This window comes from Miscanthus floridulus, chromosome 14 (genome assembly GCF_019320115.1).
Source record: "Miscanthus floridulus cultivar M001 chromosome 14, ASM1932011v1, whole genome shotgun sequence".
In the NCBI taxonomy this organism is placed as follows: domain Eukaryota; kingdom Viridiplantae; phylum Streptophyta; class Magnoliopsida; order Poales; family Poaceae; genus Miscanthus; species Miscanthus floridulus.
Window position 1 is genome coordinate 57674746 of NC_089593.1, and position 4586 is coordinate 57679331.

Consider the following 4586-nt stretch of genomic DNA (forward strand, 5'->3'; position numbering starts at 1 on the left):
TTAGTGTTAGAAATCCACCATCAGTCTTAGCCATATGGGGCTTATAGCTTTCACTTTGTCATAGGCAGTTGCAAGATAGTGTAGCGTAGATCGAAACTTTCTTGCTTTGGTCTAGCCAAAACTTCCTAGAGGTTTTCAAGATTTTGAAAGAAAAACTTGCCTAAGTTCCTCAGATGGTACACTCAAATCTCTCAATAGTGTTTGAAACCTCTCTAAGGCAAAAAGATCTTAGCCTTTCTCCTATTCTAGAGCTTATGTGGAGTTTATGGGTAGGGAGATAAAAAGCAAGGCTCACTTGAATTGAATTTATTGCTAAGTCAAACACTTGGATCAGAGGGAGCAACAAGTCACACAAAATGATCAAGATATGCAAGTGCATGGTATTTGGTGGAAGTGGTACTCCTTTTGAGAACTTCCCCACCTCTAATTTCTTTTGTGAGAGCATGGCTACCTTATTCTCTCTTTTGTTTTCTCTTTTTTTTGAACTATAGAGCTTTTGCTCTTCTTTTCTCTCTCTTTTTTTCTGGTTGTCCATGCCTCTCTTTTTGATGATAGATTGCTAGAGGGGGTATCAACATATGTCTCCTATGGAGTAAGGGGTGCATGAATATGGAATGGGTGGTTGCATACTTCTAGTGTAGATGTAGCATATATATGTGGGGTGTACATGATCTTGATCAAAAAGTATGACAAGCTTCTCTACTCAGATCAACAAGGCTTAACAAAGATCAAAATAAGCATGCAACTTTTTGTGTAGGCTCATCATATCGGGGAAACATGTATTTGGCTCTGGTAGGCATTTTTCACCATTGAGGAACTTCTAGCAAGAACTTTTATCATTTTGCAAAACAAAACTCTAGGTTGTCTCAACTATTCCTCAGACAAGTTAAAAGATTTACTCTAATCCTTGCCGCAATTTATCTCACAAAAACCTATACTTGGTTCTAGCATTTGCAACCCACAAAAGCATTCAACTTAAGATGAACTCTAGTTACACATGCTCAAAACTTTAGAAGTAAAGGGTTGTATAGCAAACTTTTGTAAAGTATCACAGAGAAACTATTTTTCATTTCCAAGAGGAGTTAAACATCAACTTTTTAGAGAAAGAGTGATTGATACTCCACTTTTCTTCTACATCAGTTTAACATAATCATCTTTGTTGTTGTCATTATTATCATACGATTATTATTTTGTATTACTATTATCATTTATTTAATATATATATATTTTGATATAAGGAACTGATGCAAATAAAGAGAGTGTTTGAATAATTTCATACCTGAGCAGGGGAGGTTCTCCCCCAAGCTTGCCTTTTGCGGAGCTTGGAATCTTCTTCTCGGGTGGCTCTTCTTTGAATCTTTCTTTATTTATTACTACTACTATGATAATGCATTACCACTAAGCATATTTTGGAATCTTCTTCTCGGGTGGCTCTTCTTTGAATCTTTCTTTATTTATTACTACTACTATGATAATGCATTACTACTAAGCATATTTATTATGATTTTTTATATTATTATGAATCTATTCTAAATGCTAGTACTTCTAAGTACTTTTATTGAAAATTTAAACATGAGACTCAACTAATAAACTAAACATGTAATGGAAGGTTTGGAAAGGGAAATATGCAGATGCAATCTATACTAAATGCAATAAAAATGTAGTAAAAGCGTACCTTCCAGTGCTTACTCACGGCTGTTCTTCCTTGTGCGAGGGTTCTTCTTGCTTGTACGGGAATTCTTCCTCCTTGTGTTTCTTCAGAGATGTTCACAGGATCAGGCGATGATGAGGCAGAGGATGACTCCTTCTTGCGCCATGTCCCTCTTCGCTTTGGCTTATTCTTGCAGAGCTCTTCCTTCTCCTTAATTGGCTTTGGCTTCCTGGATCTCTTCTTCTTTGGTTGCTTCTTCCTTACCAATTTCTCATAAAAGATAGGTTTTCCAGAGGCAAAAGCAAATGTTTCTTTCTTTCTAGCCAAGTGGAATTGAATTTGTCCAGATGCCACAGATATACAAGCGTTAGCGGTATTGAGGAAAGGATGACCAAGGATGAGGGTGTATCCTTGCCAATTCCCATATTTAATATCACGAAATCTGCAGGGACATAAGCATCTCTAACTTTGACCAAAAGGTCTAGAGCTACTCCTTCTACATAGCATATTGTTTGATCAGCTAGTTGCAAACAGACAGAAGTTTGAGCTAAGTCTGTGTAGAACAAGTTTTAATAAGTTTCCTTAGACATTATGTTCACACTAGATCCAAGATCACAAATTGCATTTTGAAAAGTATGAGGACCAATAGAGCAAGTAATAATAGGACTCCTAGGATCACCTTTCTTAATAGGAATTCCCCAACCATCTAAACCAAAATCATACCTTGATGTGATGAGGTTGGCGGTCTCCATGAATTCGTCAGGCTTACCAGGATTTTTTTCCTTGGGATAGCAGCGGCTAATTGTGCTAATTGGGTTTCTAGCATCTTATTGAAGCTAAGTTGATTCTTTATAGCAGTAGAAAAATCATCCAATTTAGCATTTATGTTTTCCAGCATCTTGTCATTAGCATGGAGTTTCTTATTTATACTATCATTCATTCTACCTTGACTCTAGACAAAATCCTTAAGGAAAGGGTAACCATTACCATGATTACTCGGGCGCTGCGATGAATAATTATTGTAATTATTACCTCCTTGGCTGGTGGAGCGCTGATTCCATCCTTGATTTTGAGGATAAATTGTCATTGTTGACGAAGTTGAGGTCTTCATGGGTCTCAAGGCAGAGATTTCCTGAATGTCCGGTCTCTCCACAAAGTTCACAAGTCATGTGGGTGTCCATAGCTTGTACAGTTCTTGGGCACTCATCTTCTCGCAATTTTCTAGTCTCTTTGCGAGCAGATCCATCTTAGTTGTAAGCATGTCAGCTTCTTTAAGAGAATGCATACTTCTTTTGTGGGGTTGTAGTTGTTCATCTCTCCATCCTTAGTTGGAAACAATCTTCTCAATCAATGCCTTGGCATCTGTGACATTAAGCGAAAAGAATGCTCCTCCTACGGCGCATCTAAATGGCTCCTATCCAACAAAACTAAACCATGGTAGAAGTTCTGCATCAAAAGCCAGTCTTCCATACCATGGTGTGGGCATGCGGTGACATGCTCTTGCATTCATTCCTAGGCTTCGGGAATAGACTCATCAGCTTGCTGTTGAAAGCTAGAGATTTAGTTGCGAAGAGCATTGGTCTTACCGATCAGGAAGAACTTAAATAGGAAAGCATTGGAACACTTGTCCAATGTATCTACAGTGTTGCGGTTCAAGTAGAACCATTGTTTCGCTTTTCCCAACAGAGAGAAGGGGAAAAGACAAAGACGTATGGCCTCTTGGGTGACTCCCATAATGGTAAAAGTACTAAAAATCTCCAAAAAGTATTGGAGATGCGCATTAGCATCCTCATGGGCTTTACCACAGAAAGGACTAGTTTGCACCATCATGACTAATGCGGGCTTAAGCTCGAAATGAGTGTCCGCATTGATGGCGCCGGGACCTGTGGCTACAACGTTAGTAGCCGAAGGGGCAGAAAACTCACGGATGGTCCTATTGGCCATAACCATGCTAGGAAGATGAAAGGTAACTAAAAGAATGTAAAAGAAAAAAGAACGGAAGCTAAAAGCCTAGCTAGCAGAACCTAGCGACAAATTGGTAACACGCACCAGTTACCTTCCCTAGCAATGGCGCAAGAAATGCTTGTTGACGGTTCGTATGTGTGTATATAGGAAAGGGGATTCCGCAAGTGCACAGAACTATCGTGTAGCACTTCACTTGGTGAGAACCAAGTGTCAAATTTATATTTTCCCAAAGGAAGGTGGATATGCGTGTTAGGGAATGTGGCTAGGTAGACTAGGTAGGTGGGTTTAGGAATATGAGGTTGATGGAGGTAGTATGGATGATGGACGAAAAAGATAAAAAGGGGTTGATCACACAAACGGTGGTAGCTAGAAGTGTAGTGTAGCTAAGTGTTAGAAATATAGCTAGTAATCTTAAGCAACAAAGGTAAATTAATCATAGTGTGAAAGTCCTTAGTACGAGGGGCATACTTGCCCTAAATTCAATCAGGCACGAAGCACAATGAGCCCTACATTTTAAAAACTAGACCCAACATGGTGGAATACAGAGGAAGGACAGGGCTGTCACTAGCTGCCAACTACCACAATCTATCCAAGGATCTAGCAACACCTACAAGCAAGATATAGCCTAAGCACCACGCTTAATCTATAAACTCGTTGTTTTGATCCAAGCTCTGGTGAAATAAGATCGAATCACCCTAACTAGATGGTAGAATAAGTACTAATGATGAACGGACTAAACACTAAGATAACTATGATGCTAATGCCAATGAACAAGCACCTAGGCTCACTAATGATAAACAAGAGCAAGACAGGACTTGAACTAAGCAAAACTATGTTACTGAATAAAGTACTTGACCAAGTAAAGTACTAAATAAAGTAAATGCTAAAAGAAAGATTACAAAGGAGCTATACCAGACCAGAAGACTCTTTTGGACTTCGAGGCGAGCTCCGCTCTACTCTATCACTACTA

At 39.0% G+C, this 4586-nt stretch overlaps 1 non-coding gene across 1 annotated transcript; it reads left to right on the plus strand.

Annotated features, from left to right (window-relative positions):
- The first annotated feature begins 3119 nt into the window (after positions 1-3119).
- On the plus strand, positions 3120-3226 carry LOC136506213 (small nucleolar RNA R71). Its single transcript, XR_010771436.1, has one exon. It is a non-coding gene; the product is annotated as a small nucleolar RNA R71 (small nucleolar RNA).
- The last annotated feature ends 1360 nt before the right edge of the window (positions 3227-4586 follow it).